At 52.5% G+C, this 24078-nt stretch overlaps 1 protein-coding gene across 21 annotated transcripts in view; it reads left to right on the forward strand.

The window, feature by feature from the left end:
* LOC105478940 (low density lipoprotein receptor class A domain containing 4) overlaps nucleotides 1–24078 on the forward strand; it is a 436625-nt gene that overhangs the window by 153717 nt on the left and 258830 nt on the right. The window contains exon 1 of one of the 21 annotated variants that reach the window (XM_071085756.1): nucleotides 14797–14939. The exons of 19 other annotated variants lie outside the window; for them this stretch is intronic. The gene's annotated coding sequence lies outside the window, so the exon portion shown is untranslated. Of the gene's footprint in view, nucleotides 1–14796; nucleotides 14940–21794; nucleotides 22148–24078 lie in introns of those variants that run through there. One more of the 21 variants, XM_071085755.1, reaches the window with a different exon arrangement.

Raw genomic sequence — 24078 nt, forward strand, 5'->3', positions numbered from 1 at the left:
AGGTGAGGCCGTGCTGAAAGCTGGGAAGGGACAGTTGCAACAGTTTGTAGGATGAGAAATAATGAGTTGCATGTTTTCCGGGAGGGGCCTCTCCATCGTAGCATCATGTCAGCGGCATTCTTGGTGATGTCTGCCCCCAGCCAGCCAGAGCAGGCTTGTGGTAGAGCGAGGTGTGCCTGCTTGGATCTGTTTGCAATGGGGTTTGACAGACAAGGCAAGTCTTGACTGTATGAAGGTTTAATAGAAGCGTCCCTGACGTAGGAGGCGAGTGTTGGCTGTACGAAGGTTTGAGGGGAGCGTACACTTGTGATTGTTGCCCATCAAGGTCTGTGGGCAAAGACACACATTTGGAAGGTAACACAAGCAAAGGCACAAGTAAGAGGAGAGAGGCCGTCTTTTACATTTGTCATTGTGCCTTTGTCTCACACACTGAGTGTTCTGTTGAAGCTGGTTGTGGGTTGTGTGAGTTTGTGTAGGAACGTTGGACGGCTGTTCTAGTCTGATAGTCTGTCAGTGTGGACTGAAACCTCTCTGTTTGTCAGCATGGGAGTGAACTTCGTTCTTTCATATGGTTGTGCCAGCTGACTGTTCCAGTGACCTTATCATTCAGTCTTTTGCAGTCCAAGTAGACCTTGTCAATGGAGTTTTGGAATATGCCTCTCCACGCTGTAGATGGAGGGAACTCACAGACAGGAGACCGAGGTATGAGGTGTAGCAGCCATTTAGGAGTCAGAGCCCGCTAGGGGCGGTTGGATTCCAAAACCTTCGTGCCAGCAGGGCGGCCAGGTGGCCTTCAGATCACAGTCTCCGTGCTCGGTCGCAGTCTCCGTGCTCGGCCGCGGTCTCCGTGCTTAGTCTCCGTGCTCGGTAGCGGTCTCCGTGCTTGGCCGCGGTCTCCATGCTTTAGCTATGCACGTGGACACTTCTAGCTGGACCTTGGTAGAAATGTGAACACATCTTAGAAGATAAATTGAATAAAACAAGTGGAAAATTTAAAAGGCAAATGTAGCAGAAAACAGTTTGATAGATTAATGGTATGGAAACCAATTTAATAGAAATGAGAAGGGAAGACAAAGATGATAAACTAAGTTCTTCTTGAGTGAGAGTTAGTCTTTGGGTTGTGGGCGGGAAGGATCTTTCCGACTCTACGAAAGTTACCCAAGAGGGAGGTGGATTGCTGGACATGAGCTTGTTGGGTCCTTTTATGCCTACAGAGAAGAGCTAAACTGGAAAACTATTTTTTTTTCTTTGCTTGAGATATGAGAGCCCCACTCACCTTTGGGGAAAAATGGATCATATTTCTAACCAGTTCAGTGGTCTGTCTGTAGTTAATCAGGTTAGTCATAAAAATGCCAACCGGCAGCAAAGGCTGAATAATATTAAGAATGTGGAAGTGGGGCCGGCGCAGGGGCTCAGCCTGTGATCCCAGCACTTTGGGAGGCCGAGACGGGCGGATCACAAGGTCAGCAGATCTAGACCATCCTGGCTAACACGGTGAAACCCCGTTTCTGCTAAAAATACAAAAAAACTAGCCGGGCGAGGTGGTGGGTGCCTGTAGTCCCAGCTACTCAGGAGGCTGAGGCAGGAGAATGGCGTGAACCCGGGAGGCGGAGCTTGCAGTGAGCTGAGATCCGGCCACTGCACTCCAGCCTGGGGGACAGAGCGTGACTCCGTCTCAAAACAAAAAAAGGCTGGAGAAGGAGGCGGCTAGGTGGGCGCAGGCTTCATGTTGTTTCCCTTAATGACGGTCTTCAGGACTGCGCCAGGAAAGGGAGAGTGGAAATGCAAACATTTCTCAAGAGTGCAAGGGCGTGTTTTAATTATTCCAGTGCCAAAAGGGGCTTTGTCTAAACAAAGCCAAACCTGTTATGCATCATGTCGGAGGAGCCTCGGAGTCAGCTTTGAGGACCGTTTTGCATTTTTAACTATCACATTGTCTTTGGATCGGTGTTGGCTTATGACCTTGGGTTTCAGGAACTGTTTTGACAACTGACAATGATGATGCTGGTTCTTATTTCCATGATAAAACATGTAGTGTCAGGAGGAGTAATGTAATAAAAATAAAATAAATAATGGTTGTGGTCTCACAGATACCTTGAGTCTTTATAATTAGTTGCATTTTTAAAGATGTGAAACATTTTAATGGCCATATTAACAGCACTAGAGCACTCTTCTACTGGAATTGTAAAGTGGCACCACACTTGGCTTTTTGCAGTGCTTGTCAGGTTCAAAAGTCTCTAAATAATGCCATGTACTATGCTTGTTTCTTGTGGCATCTCTGCTAGACTGATCTTGTCAACAGGCTTTAAAGTAGTAAACATACATTTTTAAAGTTTGGTCTTAAGTATACTGAGGTCATAGAAATGTTCTGTTCTAAAGAATAAGTATAATTAGCATAAAACAAGTTTTAATATATATTAAGTGAAAATATCATATAATAGTGTCTGTAACATGATACTGTTTTTGGCAAAAGATATATATGCATAATCATCTGCTTTCTAGGAGATGTGCCAAGCTACTCACATTGGTTAACTTTGGTCATGGGGTTATGAGTATTAATGTTTTAATTTACTTACCTGTATTTTCCATTTTTTTCCACAGTGAGCATTATTGCCATTATTGCTTTTTAAGAAAAATGTTGTATAATGACATGTATTATTTGATTTTTTTTTAAGAGACTAGGTCTTGCTCTGTCACCCAGGCTGGAGTGCAGTGGTGTGGTCATAGCTCACTGCAGCCTCAAACCTCCCACTTCAGCCACTTAAGTAGCTGGGATTACAGGTGCAAGCTGCCACACCCAGCTCTATTATTTGATTTTTTCTGTGTGGAGGGGCCATGTCATACAAACAGTAAATACATTTGAAAATCCTCAGTGGACGCACTTTGTTCTGTATTTCTTACATACCTGAGGCTGGCAATGCTGTGAGTTCCACTCGTGTGTTTGAAATGTGCAAAGTGTGATGGGGGCAAAGAGCACAGCATAGTGTCCTTGTCTGTAAGCAACTTACAGACTAGTTGGGGAGACACGACACACCCTGAAAGCAGCTAGTGAGCAACGCAGGTGCTGCTGAGTTGTGCAGTACAAGTAACGAAAGAAGCTGCTCAGGCCGGGACGCAGACGGTGGGAGTGATGGAGGGACACGGGGAAAGGCGTCATCGGAAACACGTTTGCACCGCTTTGTTTATTCTTCCCCTGGAGACAAGGAGCAGATGCCTGTCTTTGGAACAGGCTCCTGTATGGCCACACCGTCCGTGCTTCCAGCATTAATCTTTTGCTTTTTACCTTGAGAGCTGCTTCCATGAGAGTCTCTAAAATAGAAGGTTCCATTAACTATAGGTCTGGGTGCTGTCTTCTTGCAGAGATGCTGGCAAAACTTGGCTTCCCTCATGTGTATTCATTAATGCCACCTGAGGATGAACCAAGACGGCTGAGTCTAGCACCAAGTCAGGCTGTTGTGGAAGTGATAATTGTCAATATTTGTAGTGTGCTGTGAAGATGGTGAAATCCGTTATAAAGAACCTTCTTCACCTCACGTGCATGAGAAAAATGGATAGTGCCACTTAGAAGACAGCCTTGTGCACGTGAATCCCCTCCGTGATGGCGTCCTTTTCTGCCAGCACACAGTTCTCACACAGCACCTCGCTGTGGCGAAATGTCCTGAGAGTAAATTGACCTGAGGCTGAAATGTACTTCGGGGAAAAGCCCATCCATGGATGTGATTTCATTCAAGGCACTGCCTGTCCAGAAGTCACCAGGATTCCTTCGCTGAGTTTTATGTATTATTTATTTTGACCACCAGGATACACTGATTATTTGCTTGATTGGTTTGAACCAGAGTCTTGCCCTGTCGCCCAGGCTGGAGTGCAATGGGACGATCTCGGCTCACTGCAACCTCCGCCTCCTGGGTTCAAGGGATTCTCCTGCCTCAGCCTCCTGAGTAGCTGGGATTACGGGCACCCGTCACCACACCCTGCTAATTTTTTGTATCTTTAGTAGAGGTGGCGTTTCACCATGTTGGCCAGGCTGGTCTCCAACTCCTGACCTCATGATCCGCCCACCTTGGCCTCCGAAAGTGCTGGGATTACAGCATGAGCCAGCGCTCCCGGCCCTTATCTTATTTTTTTAAAGAGACAGGGTCTCACTCTTTCCCCCAGGCTGGAGGGCAGTGGCACGATCATGGCTCACTGCAGACTCGACCTCCTGGGCTCCAGCGATCCTCCTGCCTTGGCCTCCCAAAGCCCTGGGGTTACAAGTGTGAGCCACCACGCCTTGTCCGATTATTTGAAATTCAAAGTAGATGTCTGTGTCTATAAATCCTGAGCTCACAGGAAGTTATGTGTTGATCTCACAGTGAGTGGGTGTTTGGGAAGAGACCCTGGTTGCCTCTCAGCAGGCGGAGAGGATAATCCCTGGCACGGTTTCCTCCTGGTGGTGTTTCCCCAAAGACCACTAACAGGATGACTCCCGGGTTCTTCCCTCTGGAAAACCAAGCTTTCCAGATGCTCAGCTAAGTGTAAATACTGGATCTTTTCAAGATCGGTATTTCTTTGCCCTGCATTGACCACTGTGGGAGATACACTCTTGGAGATCAGGGTCTAGAATGTATTCATTTCATACCGAAAACTTCAACAGAAAAAAAATCCTTCTGAATAAATATGAAGGTTGTTTCATCTTTATTATCTGAATTCTGTCTTTGGTCTGATCCCTCTCAAAATAAAACACTTTAGAGCTTCTTGCTTCTAGCAGTAAGAATACTTAGGATTTAAGTCCCACTTTTAAGGTACAATCGGTGACTATTGGCCTTAGCTCCTGATCTCTGTCTGTGAATGGCCTCTGTGGGAATCTGAGTCCTGGCTAACCTTAAGGTTGGCATCAGAACCATTCATCAGGACGTGTCCCCGAGGTCACTGCTGCCCTCAGGGCACTGAGGATGTAGCAAAGGTTAAGCTGTCCACAGTTACTGTTTCTGTGAAGTCATTCGGGGTGGAGGGCGTTAGCTGCTGCAGTCCCATGCGATGGCCGGGCTCCTCAGCACCCACCACGGGCCGCTGGCCTCTCTCCAGCTCTGTGGTGATGGGTGCTGAGGGCCCATGAGGCTGCCCTTTTGGTCTTGCAAGGTTCTTAATTATTAAAGAACAAAGACACGTTGGCGTTTTCTCGTCAGTGCACGGAAGCCTGTCTTCCCATATTTCTGCCTTGCTGGTCCTCATTCTGATCCTTGTGGTCAAAATAAATAAAACATAAAACCCAGCTAGGGAATCCTGGCGACTTCTGGACAGGCGGTGCTTTGAATGAAATCACATCCATCGAATGGGCTTTTCGGGAAGTACATTTCAGCATCAGTCAATTTACTCCTAGGACATTTGCCCACAGCGAGATGCGAACCGGGTGTCACACAGAAAAGACCCGTTTGCCGTCCACCGAGGAGTCCTGTGGTTGTGGGAAGGAGGCTTTGCAGTCCCCGCCAGCCCCACTCCGTCACAGCCGGTGGAGGTGGAACTTGGAATCTTTGAAATAAACTCCTCGATGATTTTGGTCCACACAGAGTCAGAACCGCCGTGGCCGTGTGGGGAGTGGTGTCAGGCGGTGTGGATGGCAGCTGGGGCAGAGGGCCTGGGAGACGAGGTCCCGCTGTGCGGAACACACGGGGACCGACAGGCAGGAACGGGGGTGAGGGGGTCTCAGGCACTGACCTGCGTGGGGCACTCCATGGGGCAGGAAAGAGCCTGGCAGGGTTTGGAGGTGCACCGTACGCTCAGGAAGGACTCAGTACACACCAGGCAGCTTCCGTCCAGGCGGAGAGCCGGGGCCCAGATGCTGCAGCAAGGCAGCTGTGGCAATGCCAAGTGAGTGGACAGAGGGTCTGCGGGCCACTCGGTGGCTGAGAGGGCGGGCGAGCAGCACGCAGGGCCAGGTAGCCCCATCTGCTGTCAAGGGGTGTGCCGAGAGGGGACAGCTGGGCACGGGGGCATGAGTTGTCAAGGGATATACCAAGGCCGGGGGGCAGCCGAGCCCACGGGCACGCACTTTCAAGGTATGTACTGAGAGAGGGGACAGCGGGACGTGGGCGCACATGCTGTCAAGGGATGTACCGAGGGCGAGGGGACAGCAGGGTGCGGGGGTGTGCTATCAAGAGGTGTATTGAGAGGGGACGGCCGGGCATGGGGCCGTGTGCCTGTAGTCCCAGCTACTCAGGAGGCTGAGGCAGGAGGATTGCTTGAGCCTGAGAAGTTGAGGCTGCAGTGAGCCATGATGGCACCACCGCGGTCCTGCCCGGGTGACGGAGTGAGACCGTGTCTCATGAAATAAAATAGGGAACAGATTTGGGAGGAAGGGTCTGGTTTTGGCCTCTTAGACCTGGGTGTATCTGGGGGCGGTGCGAGTGAGCCTTTCTAGGAGGCAGCTGCAGATAAAGGTGTGGAGCCCAGGGCACGCTTCCTGCACCAGGCGACAGGTTTGGTGGCGTTAGTGCACGGTTGGTGTGAAGTCGAGTTTCTAGAGGGAGCTGACAAGAGGCTGAGTGTGGGACTTTGAGGGACAAGCTGAGGAGCAAGAAGGAGCAAGAGGAAGAACAGAAGAGTCGGGGGCCCTGCAGAGGATGGGGGCCTGGGAGTCTGGAGGGCATGGGCTCAGCACTGTGGGCATGTGAGGTGTGCACTGCCCCGGCCTGTCTCAGGAACGCCTGCTTTCTGTGTAGGGAGCTGCAGGTATGCACAGCCTCGCCTACACCAGAACTTCATATTTAAAGTGAACACATACTAAAAACACAGGCATAAAGCAGGTTTCCCACCGAAAACAATCTGATTGTATCCATCCGTTCCTCCACCTGTCCATCTCCCCTAGGGGTGAGCCTGCCGTGTGCTGGATGCCCTTCCGGGCACTCTCAGAGTGCCTCCTGCACCCACGTCAGTGAGATGACTTCTCCGGTCACTTTTGTGTGGGTTTGGGGGACCAGGTTGTTTGGGAGCACCTTCAATTTTGGAGGATGCTCATGGCCAAAGGCCCATCTAACTTTGTCTAGGCTGTTTGGTGACTAGCTTAATTTGCACCCTTCCTGAGTTCCTTCCTCGATGCACTTTGGCACTCTGATAGTCCTCAAGTCCCATCTTTGTTACCTGGGGACACTGGAGACTGGAGAGGCCCAGGGCCATAGGGCAGGTGGTAGGAGCCCTGGCCTTCATGGACTCAGTGGTCCTGGCCTCAAGCGATTCTCCCGCGTTGTCTCCCAAAGTGCTGGGATTACAGGTGTGAGCCACCGTGTCTGGCCTAGTCGTGGTCTTTTTTGCCAGAGGCAGCTCAGTCATTGTGTGTGTGTCAGCAGTGAGCTGGATGTCAGGCTATAGAAGGAATGTGGAAGCTGGCTATGGGAGGACCGTGTGCTTTGACCCCAGGCTGAGGCCGGGCTCACAGGCAGGGGACATGGGAACTGATCATGGTGACCACTCACTCACCTTCTTAGGGTGATCTGATCATTTTTCAGTTAGTTTATAGAGCACCTGTATTTGGTGCTGGAGGTGTCGGAATGAAACGCATTTTCTGCCCTCTAGGAGCTACCCAGCCTGGTGGAGACAGAAAAGGGAAAAATATGCCCAGGTGAGGTGTCAGGTGCTGTGTAAGAGGGCACGCGTGCGGGGAGCCTGGGGGCCTGTGGCCTCAGTAGGCTGTTGGGTGGGCGGCCATGGTCTTAGTGAGGAAGCTGCTGGCAGGGGCACTGTAGGCGCCTCCTGGTGTACTCAGGATGGCCAGAGCATGGCACGGGGTCTCCAGTTGGGGTGGAGGGAGATGAGGGTGGAAGGGAGGCAGTGTTCAGACCGTGAGAAGCCACAGGTGCTGCGGAGTGTACGCCGCGTCGGAAGTGCCTGGGGAGCCTGTGAAGAGTTCTAAGCAGAGAAGCGATCGGAGCAGATGTGCATTTGAAGAGCTGCCTCTGTACCGCGGCACCTTGGATAAATGCTGTGATTCCCTGTCAGTAAATATTGAGAGTGAAGTAACTTCATGCTCTTTAGATAAATATCCTTTCCTCGGTGTCTTTTCTTCTGATGCCAGGCGTCTGGTAACAAACACCACGTGGGCTGACGCACACGGACGCCTCCTTCCACGCCTTCTGTTTCCTCTCGAACAAGAGGCGACTGGAAGGGTAATTCGGCCCCGCCCTGCAGCCTGGCCACACCTGCCACCCGCGAGCGAGCCGTGGCTTGGAACTGTGGAGGTTCTGGGGAGGTTTTGAGCTCTTGCCACTAGAATGCGTCTCCATTAGCATGGAATGGGCAATGCATGGGCGTTTTTAATCCTCAGCCTATGCGCTAATTAGATTCCTGATTGCAGGTGGCCGGCCACGCAGGGAGCTGTGTCCACAGCACAGTATTTTCCAGGAAGAATGGGTCTTATATCAAGACTGTGAGTCACCGTGTGAAATACATGCGCCAGCACACGTGCATACCCCACTGCACGGAAGTTTCTGGAGAAGAACTCGCCCTCACCTTCTGAGATGTGTTGGTTCTGACTCCTGCGTTCGCTTCTCAGCCCACTCTGGGTTGCAGTCCGAAGTCTGGAAAGCGTCGTCCTGTGGGAACGTGGAGTCCAGGGTCTGGAGGTGGGGCTTGTGGTGTCTGCCGCTGTGCTGGGTGGGCCCCGAGGGGAACGGGCCAAGGATGGGCCTGTGGAACCACATCTTAAAGACATTCTTTAGATCTGATTTCCACTTCGCCTTTATTGATTTGAGCTGTGTTGATGTCCCCAGTGACTCTGGTGGGTACCTGCTCCGTGTCGGGGACGTTACAGCCGCACCGTATAGTTTAGTGAGGAGACGGCACCCTTTCCGCCTCCTGCTCTGCGGAAGGAACCCAGAGAAACCGTGGGAAGAGCTCCATGGAGACTGTCATTTTCGGTGACGTTGGGCCTTATGCTGCCTTTAGATGTAGGCAGCGTCTCTCTCATGTTTGTTTGTTTGTTTGTTTGTTTGTTTTGAGATGGAGTCTTGCTTTGTCGCCCAGGCTGGAGTGCAGGGGCGCGATCTCGGCTCACTGCAAGCTCCGCCTCCCGGGTTCAAGCTATTCTCCTGCCTCAGCCTCCCGAGTAACCGGGACTACAGGTGCCGCCACCCCGCCCGGCTGATTTTAGTATTTGTAGTAGAGACGGGGTTTCACCGTATTGACCAGGCTGATCTCAAACTCCTGACCTCATGATCTGCCTGCCTCGGCCTCCCAAAGTGCTGGGTTTACAGGTATGAGCCGCTGCACCCGGCCTCCTTCATGTTTCTCAATCCCTACCTTTTCTCACCAGAAAACACTGCCAGAAGTTTCAGACTAAGCCGTGGCTCCTGGCGGGCTGTGTTCTCAGTGAGAACCCGGGTGCGGTGGCTGCGGGAGGCTGAGGGACACCTCTCCTTTCTAGCACAGGTGGCTGCGGGGCCAGGGCCGTGCTCCTCACACTCAGGTGGCTGCGGGGCTGCCGTGCTCCTCTCACACTCAGGTGGCTGCGGGGCCAGGGCCGTGCTCCTCACACTCAGGTGGCTGCGGGGCCAGGGCCGTGCTCCTCTCACACTCAGGTGGCTGCGGGGCCAGGGCCGTGCTCCTCTCACACTCAGGTGGCTGCGGGGCCAGGGCCGTGCTCCTCTCACGCTCAGGTGGCTGCGGGGCCAGGGCCGTGCTCCTCTCACTCAGGTGGCTGCGGGGCCAGGGCCGTGCTCCTCACACTCAGGTGGCTGCGGGGCCAGGGCCGTGCTCCTCACGCTCAGGTGGCTGCGGGGCCAGGGCCGTGCTCCTCTCACACTCAGGTGGCTGCGGGGCCAGGGCCGTGCTCCTCACACTCAGGTGGCTGCGGGGCCAGGGCCGTGCTCCTCACACTCAGGTGGCTGCGGGGCCAGGGCCGTGCTCCTCTCACACTCAGGTGGCTGCGGGGCCAGGGCCGTGCTCCTCTCACACTCAGGTGGCTGCGGGGCCAGGGCCGTGCTCCTCACACTCAGGTGGCTGCGGGGCCAGGGCCGTGCTCCTCACACTCAGGTGGCTGCGGGGCCAGGGCCGTGCTCCTCTCACACTCAGGTGGCTGCGGGGCTGCCGTGCTCCTCTCACACTCAGGTGGCTGCGGGGCTGCCGTGCTCCTCTCACACTCAGGTGGCTGCGGGGCTGCCGTGCTCCTCTCACACTCAGGTGGCTGCGGGGCTGCCGTGCTCCTCTCACACTACGGGTGGCTGCGGGGCTGCCGTGCTCCTCTCACACTCAGGTGGCTGCGGGGCTGCCGTGCTCCTCTCACGCTCAGGTGGCTGCGGGGCCAGGGCTGTGCTCCTCTCACACTCAGGTGGCTGCGGGGCTGCCGTGCTCCTCTCACACTCAGGTGGCTGCGGGGCTGCCGTGCTCCTCTCACACTCAGGTGGCTGCGGGGCTGCCGTGCTCCTCTCACACTCAGGTGGCTGCGGGGCCAGGGCCGTGCTCCTCTCACGCTACAGGTGGCTGCGGGGCTGCCGTGCTCCTCTCACACTCAGGTGGCTGCGGGGCTGCCGTGCTCCTCTCACACTACAGGTGGCTGCGGGACCAGGGCCGTGCTCCTCTCACACTCAGGCTCAGGAGGAGCAGCCACAGAGAGGCGGAGACGGGGGCCAGGGCTGGGGAATGCTGTGGGTGTGGGCTGACTGCTGCCATCACCTCTGAGAATAGGGGCTGCCCCAGGAGGCCCAGTGTTCCACGCCCTGCTGCTGCTGGAGCCCACCTCCCAAATGTTATGCACTCGCCACCGCGTTGCTGTGAACCGTTGCTCTCCCTAGCGTGAACCCTGTGAGTGCCCTGGTGCACTGTCCGCTAGGGAGGCTGAGTCCGTCGGAACCCACAGTTGGCCGGGTGCAGTGGCTTACGCCTGTAATCCCAGCACTTTGGGAGGCTGAGGTGGGTAAATCACTTGAGGTCAGGAGTTCAAGACCAGCCTGACCATCTCCCCTAAAAATACAACAATATTAGCCGGGCATGGTGGTGCGCACCTGTAATCCCAGCAACTTGGGAGGCTGAGGCAGGAGAATCGCTTGAACCCGGGAGGTGGAGGTTGCCGTGAGCCGAGATCACACCAGTGCACTCCAGCCTGGGCAGCAGAGTGAGACTCTGTCTCAAAAGAAACAGAGAGAGAGAGAAAGAGAGGGAGAGAGAGAAAGAAAGAGAACCCACAGTCAAGGAACTGCTGAATTTAGGAACAAATGTCTTTTTACTAATTCATGTCTTTATTTATGAGGAAAGTTTCATTATAGGATTCCTTAAATAGCGAGAGTTTCTGTATCACGTTTAGAACAGCGTTAGGTTTACGCTGCTTTCACCGTGCTCTGGACCCAGCCCTGGGTGTGTAGCGACACTCAGGCCATGGTTTCCGCTTACAGGGGACAGCGAGTTAAACTGGATGATATTTAACAGCGATTTTAATTCCTGAATGCCGTGATTCTGCTCAAATGTAAAAGGTTAGTTTACTGTACATTTCATCACACTGGGTCTATTGTTGGGTTCACCAAGCCCCGCCGTGCGCCCCTGCCAGGCCCCCGGAAAGGCCGGTCCCTGCCCTCAGGAAGCGCCGGCAGCCACACGCTGTGCACCTGGTCTTTGCAGGGCGGACCCGGAGGCTGTTCCTCTACCACAGTTGCCTTGGGGGTAGACATAAAGGTGCTGTAGTTTTTTTCCTGACTTTTACCTGCCTTTTGAGAGGAAGAGAGGATTTGCTTGTCAGCAGTATCTTTTGCTGAACCCTAAGCTAAATTCTAAGGGAAAATGCAAACAAAAACATCTTGCCCCTTGAAACTATGAGAAGAAATGAAAGAGACAAGATGAATGCAAGAAAAACACGGAGAACAAAACGGCACACAACAAGCAACTATTTATGTCGATCGGTGGCAGCTGTACGGAGCTGGGACGGGCGTGCTGGGAACGCGAGGCCGTCCGGGTGTCCTGGAGGCTCCTCCGGGTGACTGAGAAACAGAAAGGAGAAGCCGGTTCTGCCGGGGTTTCCCTCCCTTCCCTGAAGCTGTGGAATGACGTTGAATAAGGCATTTCCCCGGAGATGAGGAGGGTGTGGTCCAGCGCTCAGCACTTCCTGTTCATGCTCCATGTCCTCCAGGGCTTGTTTGTGTTAATAAAGTTTTATGGGCACTTGGCCACACCGTGTGTGTGTGTGTGTGTGTGTGTGTGTGTGTGTGTGTGTGTGTGTGTGTGTGTTGTCTGTTGGGGCCGCGTTCCTGTCTGTGTTAATAAAGTTTTATTGGCACTTGGCCACACCGTGTGTGTGTGTGTGTGTGTGTGTGTGTGTGTGTGTGTGTGTGTTGTCTGTTGGGGCCGCGTTCCTGTCTGTGTTAATAAAGTTTTATTGGACTTGGCCACACCGTGTGTGTGTGTGTGTGTGTGTGTGTGTGTGTGTGTGTGTGTGTTGTCTGTTGGGGCCGCGTTCCTGTCTTCTCGGCAGAGCAGAGGAGCCGGGGCCGAGGCGGCATGGCCTGTGCAGAGCCGTTCACCATCTGGGCCTTTGTGGGAAGCTTTCTGTCTGGGCTCCAGTTGCGTCTTCATGTAAACACAAACACATGTACACAATAAATATCAACAACGGATTTTCTGGCTAGGGTCTCGCAGACTAACAGATTTCAGTGGAGCTGGGTGTAAGCACATCTCTGTATTTATTCCCAATTATTTTTATCATTTTTAATGGAACTTTTAACAGCTCACACTCCTTTGGCATCCTCTACCACAACAGTTTAATTTGTTGTGTGTGTGTGTGTGTCTTTGAGCAAAGGCAGAAATCCCTTGTTTTGATTTCCTTTTCTCATCGCAGCAGTTGTAGTGCTCTGGCTTTATATGCTTTGGGAACCTAAAAAGCAACTGGGTCTCAACACCAACTCATGGCCTTTTTTTAAGTTTGTGTATGACATTATACACATATGTATAAATATATGTGTATTTTTGCTTCAGTGGAAATAAAATGTGCGTCACAGACTGTATGTTCAATGTTTTCTTTAGCTGCCCACAGTTACGGGATTGTGCAGAAACGCTTAGCTATCTTTGTTGCTTGTGTGCTGACTAATGAAATAATTGATTTTTCCTCTTTTGCATTTTTAGAATCAGAAGATTGTTTTTTCAAGTAAGCTTATACTACAATTCAATGATTGATGGTTGAGATCTGTGCTCGTATTTTCATTTTCAAAGATTAATATATCCTTTTTGAAGGAAACAGGGTATTTAATGAAACAAACTGAAATAGCTCCCCTTTTATATTTAAGCAAAATGGATAGAAAATCAGTAACTTGCTTTTGAATAGTACCTGGCAGTTTATGTGGTTTAAAAGTATTTTGCAGTTCAGTGTAGAAATAAATGCTACTGTTTGTGACACTGCACACTTTTAGCTGAAACGTGGAGTATACTTTTACTCTGTACTTTTTCATCTGGACTGAATTTTAAAGCTACCTTATTTTTTTATAATAAATTCCAGAGTTTTCCAAAATTCTCGTATTTCTTTTAAAATGACACGTGTACAATTCCATTCTTCTTTGACAATATGTCCACATTTATAAATATTTTCTAAATATTTCACATATTTCCACCATGGAAATGTTTGGAAATGTGTGAAATATTTAGAAAAAATGTGTATGTTTGATCCTCAACCATGTGAAATTTGCTTTTACCTTTTAGAGAAATCACACTTGGAAGTGACGTCATGTGTCATGATAATTACACGTGAATGTTGGCTGTTCCATTACCTTCTGACCCACACAGGTCGTCTCTTGGGATAGCACAGGTAGAGGAGGGTGCTGTGGAGGCCGGAGCCCTCCAGCCCTGACCCCACACGAGCTCCTGTGGAGACCGGAGCCCTCTCAGCCCTGACCCCACATGGGCTCCTATGGAGACCGGACCTCTCCCAGCCCTGACCCCACACGGGCTCCTATAGAGACCGGACCTCTCCCAGTCCTGACCCCACACAGGCTCCTATGGAGACCGGAGCCCTCCCAGCCCTGACCCCACACGGGCTCCTGTGGAGACCAGAGCTGGGCCATGGGCTGCAGGCTGCTGATGGGAGCAAGCTGTCATGCAGGAGTGGCTGTCCATTGTTGGTCTGTGGAGAAGGTTCTAGATCCAAAGCCCCTGGAGTCTAGAATCTCACTAATTAAATGTGGTCCCCAGCAGTGTCACCATCTGCTGGGAGCTGGTTGGACATGCAGCCTCTTGGGCCTGCCCGGACCTGCTGAACCGAATCTGCAGTCACCACATGCCATGGAATTCAGAGGCACCTTCATCTCAGGAAACTCTGGTCTGGATCATCGGTTTCCCAGAACGGCCGTGCATCCGAATCACCTTTGGAGCTGGTGAGACTCTGCCGAGTCCCGCACCAGCCCCAACAGATAGTGATTCAGTTGGTCTGGAGTGATTCTGCCGCCCAGCCGGGCGTGGGACCCCTGCTCTGAAATGGTCGTCCCTGTTGGCTGAGGGGAGACTGAGAAGGCCAGGCCCCTGCTGGGTGTGTCTGGAAGTCTGCAGCAGCTTCCGCGACACAGTCCAGCTGCTGGGAGCCTCACCTCTAGGACTCCATCCCCGAGTGGACGTCTCGTCCCCAAAGAGCGCCTGGGCCCTGGACCTGTGTGGAGGTGCCGGCTGCAGCCCCATGACGGGGATGGAGATTTGCTGGCGTCTAGCCACCCAGCCTCCACTCCCTTCCCTTCCCGTTCCCATGGAAACAGATTGCGGGAACACTGGGCATGGTGCTATCTTTACCCGGTTTTTGGCGATCTGAGGTCTGTTTCCATGGGAACTGGAGGGAAGGGGACGGCAGTGGAGCAGCTAGACTGCTTCTAGATTTCGATGGCAGCCTCTGTGCTCACTGTAAAACCTGCTTTGCCCAAGTTTACCTCTAGGCCAGGGGTCTGTGCAGCTCTGAATGCAGCCAGGACTCATCTGGAGGAGAGGCCGGTGGAAAAGGAGGAGAAAAGGAGGTCTGAAAATATCCTTGAAAACGCCCGTCATTCCCTTTTCCTCCAGGAAGCCATTTTTAGGTGTTGGTACAAGTTATTTAAATGCCATCTTTAGTTATTATTTCTTGTATGGTTTTATTGAACATAATAACATGTTTTTATTCAAAGGAAGTGAGATGAGTCATTTCGATAGGAGAGATCTCTCCGACGTGGGGAATCCCTGTGGCTCGGCGGTGCGAGTGAGTCACAACTGGCTCTGTGTGCTGGGCTGGAAATGAGGGCCTGGTGGGTCAGGGCAGGGCAGAAGCCGAGTGAGATGGGGAGGCTTGGGGTGGTGATGAGGACAAAGTAAAGTGATGCTGACCTATGTAAGTATGTGAAGATGAAAATGCTAAATTCTCATTTAAGCAGGCCCTGGTCTGAGTGAACCCTCTGGGTGTTCATTTATGGAGTGGAGTTTGTTGGGGGCAGTCATGGTGCTCTGCTTTTCCCTCCCCTACTTTTGTACAGTCAGGGAACAGCACCCTCTTCCTCCCTCCCAGAGAGCCTGCACCTGGCAGGAGGCCTTCTCCTCGTCTCCTCCCTCCGGCTGGCGCCTTGCTCTTCAACGCTGGTCTTGTCCACTGGCATATGTGTGTTTCCTGATTTCAAATGTATTTGTTAATTATTTAGTTTTTCAGTAAAAATGGAGCGTAGTTGTGGTGACTGCATGGGGTATTGGGGATACTTGGGGAACACCAGCCCAGATTATCTTGGTGAAAGTGGCCGCAGCTTACTTTCCCTGGAGGAGTGAAATCAAGTGCCCCAGTTCTTGCTGTTTGAGGGAACTGTGTTCACTTCATCAGACTCTGGGAGGGAGGCTGGGCACGAGGTTGCTGTCTGTCATGGGAGAGCTGCCCCTCCCTGCCTGTCCTCCCAGGCCCTGCGGGCACTGGCTTCTGTCTGAAGAAACGTGCTCAGGTCTCCATGCAGAGTAGGGGTTGGAATAAATCGATTCCTGCTAGTCAGCTCCAGTGGCGAAGGGAATAAATAAGGGCCAGATTCTGAGCGGGAAAAAGAAAAATCTAAAGAAGACGCAACTTTCCGTGCAGAGGACGTCGGCGGAGTTGGGCCGGCGTGACCGGTGGTCGCTCAGGCGGTCGGGCCGGCGTGACCGGTGGTCGCTTGCATCACGAGAGGCCTCTCAGAGCCCGTGCATCCCCAAGAACGGCGGCGTCAGCGGCCAGGCGTGGCAGTTCCATTCCCTCTTGCCGGTGGCGTCCTGTGGTTTTCTTCGGTGGATCCCAGGAATTCTCTCGCCTGGATCTGACGGTGGACGTGTCAGACAGACAGATCCTTTCAGCATCGGGTGTCCTCAGGAGCTGCTTCTGCGGGTGAGGGCACGGCTCAGGATGAGACGGCTCCTGCAGCTGCCGATCCACGCCTCTGAAACTCCACAAACTCAGCACACGCTCGGCCTCCGGTGCTGTGGGAGGCGGCGCGGCCACACGCGGTTCCAGAGGGGCCCGTTCTGTCTTCAGGAGGGCACGAGTCTTCACCGCTGCCTGGGCTGCCTGGTGGGATGCACGGTACCTGTCTGTGGTGCGTTCCCCATGAATAACCCTCACTTGCTTTTCCTGTGTGAGAGCACAAGCACGGGCCTTTGTTACCAAGGCAGTGGAAATTGGTCTAATGAACTCTTCATGTTTGGCTGGAGGCCTCCAGAACACAGCGGTGGGGTTTGTGGCCCCATTAGTTAGAGACCAGGCAGCCTTCCCCTGGGTTCTCTGCCCTCTGTGACAGCTGCTCCTGGGGACAGATACTTTCACATCCTGCCTCGCCTGGCCTCGCAGGAAGTCGGGACGCGCTCTCGGTGCTCCCTGCAGGTGCATGGAGTCGGGACTGCCCGTCGAAGGCTTGGTGCGCGGGCCCCGCAGGTGGCGTTCGATGTTGGGCAAACACACCCAGGAGCTCCTCCGTCACACTCTTGGACCTGCCAGCGGCCGGTGACATCGACGCCAGGGCCAACCTCAGACAGCACCGTTTTGCGTTCTGTCCTTCAGACACCTGCTGAAATACGCACCTCCTTGGATTTCTGTGGTCAGACAAAGTTGTTTCACCAACATGAACGGACTAGGCCGCGCCACTTCTGTTTCCATAACTCGGTCGGCCTCAGTGATGGCTTTGCTGCTTGAAATGCACGTCATTCTTGGAAAGGCTGGTCTAGAGGTTTACCTTTTAGCTCTTAGATCTAGAGTGCCTGTGTTCTCCCAGGTGGTGTTGCAACCCATGACTTTCCTAGGGTGGCACACGATTAATTGCAAATTATTTCTTCTTCCGGCTCCCTTAAGTGGGAGAAAGAGCGGGGTGGTTGAACCGAAGTTTAAGTGGTAATTGGATATCAGATGGGCCTGTATCTGCTTCTCCTCTGCAGGCAATAGAATCCTCTTCCTCTCGCCAGAGGAAAGTGGGACTCCCCTACCTTTTGTCATAATGGACACACTCAGGCAGTGAGGAGTCGTCGTTCCGCCGGAACACCAACGCTGGCCAGTCCCAAGAGCTGCTCGAGTATGACCCACCATTGAGCCTCCATTAAGTTGCGTGGAGCAATGGGCAGAGAGTCGCAGGCCCGTCCCAGACAACACAGATGCTCCCCCGAAAGTATCTGGGAAAAGGTTTACTGGAGCATTTCTGTCCACCACCGCTCACCTTCAACTGGATACTGAGTTGTGAAAAGTTATAAAAGCGGACAGTTTTTCTTTGTCCTCAAGGAATATATATATATTCCTCAGATAATGAATGTGAGCAAATGAGGCAGAAGTGCTTCATGAAAGCTCAGCTGCTCCCTGTGTGTGTGATTTAAGAGGCGCTTGTGGAGCTGGTTTGGAGCTTGGCGAACAAGGCGTTCCTAGGAGGCTTTGTGAATGCAGGTGACCGAAATGCCTCCGATCGTTCATTTCTGTCGGGAACATTGGCTGTTTTGTCGCTGATCAGTTGGTCTGAGCCTTAAGGTATAGAGCAAAGTTTTGCCATGTCCTGGCGTGGCCCCGTTCGTTAGAGACCCGGCAGCTTTCCCCTGGGTTCCCTGCACTCTGACGGCTGCTCCTGGCGACAGCTGCAGGTTCACAGCCTGCCTCGCCCGGCAGAGGGGCATGGGGCACCCTGCTTGTCAGAAGGGTGGTTTGCTGTCCTCTCTGTGCTGGCTTCATTCTCGGGGCTGTGTGGAAGCTTGAGAGGTGATGTGAAGAACTTCAAAGGTCAGCACTTTACCAAGGGAACAAACCACACCAGAAAAGCGACAGAAGCACGGCAGACGGGGCCCCGCGTGATTATTTTCCGAGAAGGAGACGTAAAAACTTGGTCAAATTTATTATTTTTCTTTCTATTGCTGCTTTTTAAATGTGATATTTCAGTATGAAAACATGAAAAAAAGCCAATCAAATATCAAGAGCCTCTATCTTTTTCCTTTTAAAGGCAAGTTTCTTTCTTGACATTTTTTTCCTGTTCTACTATTCTACCACATTTCATACCAAAAACCTCACCCACACACTTTCTCTAATTTTGTATCCTTTCTCCTGTTTCTCTCTGTTGTTAATTTTAGCTGGCATGGAATGATTTGAGCTTTGATTTTTATCTATTGGGAACTTTTTAAAAAAATCAAGACAAATTAGCAGAGGAACTAGGAGATAAATCCGACGTTGTATCCAGTTGGGTCAGATAAGAACTGGAAGAGGGTGGGCTGAGATGTGTTAGAGACACGATTTCATCGGCCGGCTGCCAGGGCAGGTTGTAGTAATTTGGGAGGGTGGTAATTTCTCCGGCCCTCGTTAGATCCAGTGTCTTGTTTGTGTTTTCTCATTACACACACATTGGCTCTATGAGGCCAGTGCCATCGTTACTTCCATTCTACCGCCAAGAAAACTGAGGCTCGGGGGCTTTAAGTAACTGCCTATGTCACACACAGCCTAGAATGTGGTGTACCCAGTGTGGGCAGAGCCCAGACTCTTGTCCTCTGGCCCCTTTGTATAAGGCTCTTGTTTGAGCGTGTTTGAAACAGCGTGGGGCTGGGCACTGCCTGTGCAGCAAACTCCCAGCCACGATGTCCCGCATGGGGCGCCCCCAGGCCAGCAGCCACTTGTGTGTGGCGCCCAGATGCAGGACAGAGGCCATAGATTGAAAAGGTGACCCGCCTGAGGCTTAGCTAGAATTCTGTGCCATACAACCAGCATTTATTGGGTACCTGCTGTATTCTAGTCCCCATGGTCAGCACCGAGGATAATCAGGAAGCGATGTCCAGAAACACCTGCAGAGGCAGACGAGACACGAGGATCTGGGCTCCGTGGCGACAGGAGCTTGGTTTGTTTTGCTCACTGCTGTCTCCCCAGCTCCTAAAATAGTGCCTGCCAGAGTAATGACCCCACAAATAGCTGCTGAAATACTGAATGAAGAGATGCAGCTTTGGTGGCGTCCTGCAGGCCAGAGAGCAGGGAAGACGGTGGCCGGCACAGGTGTCCCAGGGAAGCCTGCTGTGAGCTGACAGCAAGGAGTGGCTTGGCAAGGGGGACGAAAATTGTTTCGTACAAACAGCTTGTCGGTTCATATTCTTTTCTACTCCCACCAAAGAATGAGACAGCTCCCCCTCCCTTCCTGCCCACACTTGTTAGCCTATGGTCTGACCCCCTTCTTGTCCGCCTGTCATGCCCATTTTAAGCTGATTTTATCTGAAGAAAGCTGGAGTGGGGGAGATCCCTGGGTGTGGAGCGTTGCAGAGGCCGGCCCCTGCCCGCCAGCCCCCTGCCCCTCAGTCTGAGCCCTCACACCAGGCCACAGTGGGAGCGGTCAGTCTGAGCCCTCACACCAGGCCACAGTGGGAGCGGTCAGTCTGAGCCCTCACACCAGGCCACAGTGGGAACCTCTACGGGGTGGGGCTGGGTTGGGGGGCATTTCTTCTGCTTGGCTGGTAGCCACAGCGGGGGTGTCCGTGATATGCTCAGACCAGGCTGGGTGCCGTCTGAATGCACGTCCGCCCAGGCATCATCTGCTCCTGGGCCAAGCCCTGACCCTTTCCCGTGCCCTTGTGCATGTAGGTGCTGCAGGAATGACCTGGTTCAGGCCCTGGAAGGTGGAGGTCTTACCAGTATTCCCTGATTCCTAGCGAGCGGCTGGTGCAGGTGTGCACGGCTGTCTTCCTAGCACTGCAGGCTCTCCCTCCTGAGCCAGTGTCTCCTGTGGCCACTGCGCGTGGACGGTGGAACTGGAAACTCGGGCCAGGATCCAGACACCTGGTTCCAGCTGTGGCTTGCATTCCTCCCACACTCACCTTCAACCTGTCCCCTCTCCCGGAGCCTCCGGATCGCCTCCTCCACAAAGCACAGGGGTCGGATATGTGACTCCCTGTGGCTTCCTCTGCTGCCAGATCGTATGAGTTGATAATTATAGACTTACGAATGCATTAAGGACAGTTACCCTGTTTGTTTAGTTTGGGGGGAACTCGCTCCAACTTGGTTTGAGTAGAGCCTCAGGATTTATCAAGCATCAGGTTTGTCAAGGTGACTTTTTAAAGAATGTTCTAATATAATTACCGCTTTTCCTGTTTGCAGCCTGTGTGTGTCTTTGAGTCAGATGTTTTGGATTTTGTACTTGCTTTCTGAATTGGTGGCCTACAGCAAGGCACTACGCTACCCTGAACTACGTTCCCTGAACAAGTACCCAGAGCCCACTGAGCTGCCCGGGGTGAGGGTGGCTTGGAGGTTGTGTTACAAAAGCTGCACGTTATTTTGCACCCCCACATCACAGAGATGAAAAGTAGCGTGAAAAATTCATCGCATTCCAACTCAGTCTTCCCTGGCTATAGGCAGCCCGTTTCTCTGATTTGCTCTCAGATTTGCATTTCTGTGTAGATTTTCCGTGCTTTTGCACTATGTCCCTTTCTTTTGTTTCTCTTTAGTTTTTTTTTTTTTTAAGAGACAGGGTCTTGCTATGTTGCCCCAGCTGGAGTGCAGTGACGCAATCACAGCTCACTACAGCTTTGAACTCCCAGGCTCAAGCGATCCTCGTGCCTCAGCCTCCCCAGTATAGGTGTGCACAGCCATGCCCAGCTAATTTTTGTATTTTTAGTAGAGACGGGGACTTTCTGTGTTGGCTAGGTGGGTCTCAAACACCTGGGCTCAAGCGATCCTCCTGCCACAGCCTCCCAAAGCACGGGGGTGACAGGCGTGAGGCACTGTGCCTGCCCACGCTGTCCTTTTCATGCCCATCTGCCCTCTCGCCCTTGGCCAGAGACATGGCCACAGGGAACTTTTTGGAATGGGAGGGAACTCCAGTTTCACCTCCTCATTTTGTATAAAAGAGGAAATGGGAGCCGGGGCCGGGAGTCACCAAGGGTGCCAGAAGCGGGTGGGTCCCCACCTGGGGCTCTCTGCCCACAGCTGACTGCCTGGAGATGGGGTGTTTTGTTTGTCGCACCTGCTTTTCTTTCCTGTGAGGAGATCTTGAGACTGACTGGCCGTTGCCACAGTCTGCGCTATCCATGAGCTCTGAGGCACTCACATGGAGACGTGTGACACCTCCCTTGGAGGGACACCTGGTGCCAGCTCAAGTCGGAAATAGCTTCTCAAGTGTCTTTTTCCCACTTTTTCTCTCATCTGTCTCATGACAAGCCCTTTGCCTCTTTGATCCTAAGTGAACATCGGGTGGGATGATGCATAGGTGAGCTGTGCAGTGCAGCTCTCAAACACAGTCATTTTTATTTTTTTTTTAATTTTGCAACAGAGCCCCAGTTTGCCAAGGTTTAGAATGACCTTGTTGTTTTGCAGTGTTCCTTTCTACTTGGAACTTCTCTGGTGGGTAGAGTGGCCAGGGATCGGCGTCCGCAGGCCGGCGCTCAGCCCCGAGCGTCTGTGGGGCCTGAAGCGGTTGCGGCGGCTGTGGGGCTGTCACCTAGGTAACCGACATTCCGCCAGCGCAACAGTCTGTCCACAGCAGGAGGAAATAAAAAATGAAACTGCAGCGTCAATTCTTCATGCATTACGGTATTTTGAATGCGATTTGATTTTGGAAAAAAGGCTGTTTGACTTCTCCGTTGGATTTTGGCCTCTGTGCCCGTGGGTGACCCTCACATTTCCTGGACGTGTCTGTTTTTACAGTTACAGTGTCTTTTAACGAAAGGTGTAATGCGGACACAGCTCAGTTCTTACTCCTGAATGACTCTGAGGAGGACTGCGTTTCCTATAAGTTTTTGTGAATAGCTGGTAAGGCCGACATGCCCTGTAACTTGCTTGGTTAGTTACTTGGTTTGTGAGTGTTGGTGTTTTTACAACGTCCCTTCCTGCGGGGGTATTTTTCCATTTGACGTGCTCTATTTCCTTAGTAACTGTAGCTCTGTTATGGGAGGGACTTAATGACATTTTTCAAGTGCAATATTGAATTAATTTATTTCCTGGTTAGTTCTGCCCATCTTCCCAGTATAAATAGAACCTCCGCGTGTGTGTGTGTGTGTGTGTGTGTGTGTGTGTGTGTGTGTGTGTAGAATGAAGGCCATGTGCTTGCTGCCTTGGGGGGGCTCTTGACTGTGACCTTACATCTGGGTAAGTTGCCTCTTCCTGCATTCCCCCCTCTCCTCCTCTCTTGATTTAAGCCACTTGGGGTTAGGGAGCTTCCCGGGCCTCAGGAGTAGCGTGGGAAGCAGTGGCTTCGGGGCGAGAGGCCCAGGGTCAGTCCTGCTCTCCTGCTGCCAGTGTTGGGCGCAGTTCTTGAGCCTCCGTGGGGCAGTGCTTGCTCTCTCTGTCCCTCTCTGTAGCCTGGGGGCACTTAAGTCAAAATGACCTCTGAAGGCCTTTGCTGGATAGGACTTTGTGGGAAGTGTCAGTGCAGCGGGATCACCGCTAATAATCATCATCTCGACTCTTCTAGTGGGGTGGTGGGAAAACCAGCCCGGAGGGTCCCAGCCAAGCAGGCTGAGGAGCAGCACCTCCACCTGAGAAATGCCCCTTGCCAGACGCGGCTGGGGCTGGGTTAACTGTGTAGGTGTTTGCTGAGCCTTCTCTGTGCTGGGTACAGTCCTTGGGGACGCTTCACATAAGTGCCTTCCTTCACTCCTGTGTTCGCTCAGGAAACACATACTTACCGGGCACCTGCTGGGTGCCGAGGGGAACGGGAGGATCTGTTGGCCACTGCCTTTGCTCTCACAGCACTTGTGGGGGAGACGGGCAGGCGTGGTGCAATCAGGACCCCCGCGTGGAGTTGCAACTGCAGATGTGTTGGGAAGCCGACCAGGTGTTGCGGGCTGTGCAGCAGGGTCCAGACGTAGACTGGGGGCCCATCGAAGAGGCATCTCCAAGGAGGGTTGTTTGGGCTGAGGCTGAAAGGCTGAGTGGCAGCTCATGAGCAGGAGGCTCGTGAGAGCAGAAGATTGGAGGATGGCCGGCCTCAGCGTGTGTCCAGCTCCTCCAGCTTTCACACTTCCACGTGTTGGCTCCACAGATGCCCAGCGTGGCCGTGCCGATTGCTGGTTGGTTTCTAAACTAAAAGCACACGTCTTGTCCAGAAACAGGTCCTGCAGGCTTCTGCCGACTGTGCTGGCCCTCGGAGTTTTCTCTGGGTCCGGATCACCCACCCTGCCCTGCCTCTTGGTCACTTGACACACTGAGTGCCGCTGGGTTCTGGTCCCTTCTGGGTGGCCACAGTCTTTCACGGAGCAGAACGAAGCCTGCGGCTGTACTGCGTGCTCCAGGAAAGGGTAGCTCATCTTTGTTGCTAGCGGTGAGGAAGAAGACGTTTTACAGCATTTATAATTGCATTTTACCTTGAAAATTGCATTGGGGGAGACTCACAGCGTACATAGGAATAGGCACGTTATCCATTGATGAGGTAACACAGCTGTGTCCGTCCTGCTTTTGTTGGGAACCGCAGACATCATTGTCCTAAAAACCCTGGCCATGGCCACACTTAGACCTCATGGGAACTATTACACACCCGTGTCCAACCTCTCTTTTAGAAGATGTAAAGTTAAGGGCTGGTGGGGGCGATTAAGCCAGCATAAGAAAACTGGGAAGTTGGTTGTTTCTTCTGTTTTGATCCACATTGGCTTCAGTCTTTCCCATAGCCTTTTGACATGTGGGATGTATGATAACTCCATTTTTCTAATTAATTTTTTTGACAAATAATAATTACATATATGTGG

Source organism: Macaca nemestrina, chromosome 19, assembly GCF_043159975.1.
Source record: "Macaca nemestrina isolate mMacNem1 chromosome 19, mMacNem.hap1, whole genome shotgun sequence".
Taxonomy (NCBI): domain Eukaryota; kingdom Metazoa; phylum Chordata; class Mammalia; order Primates; family Cercopithecidae; genus Macaca; species Macaca nemestrina.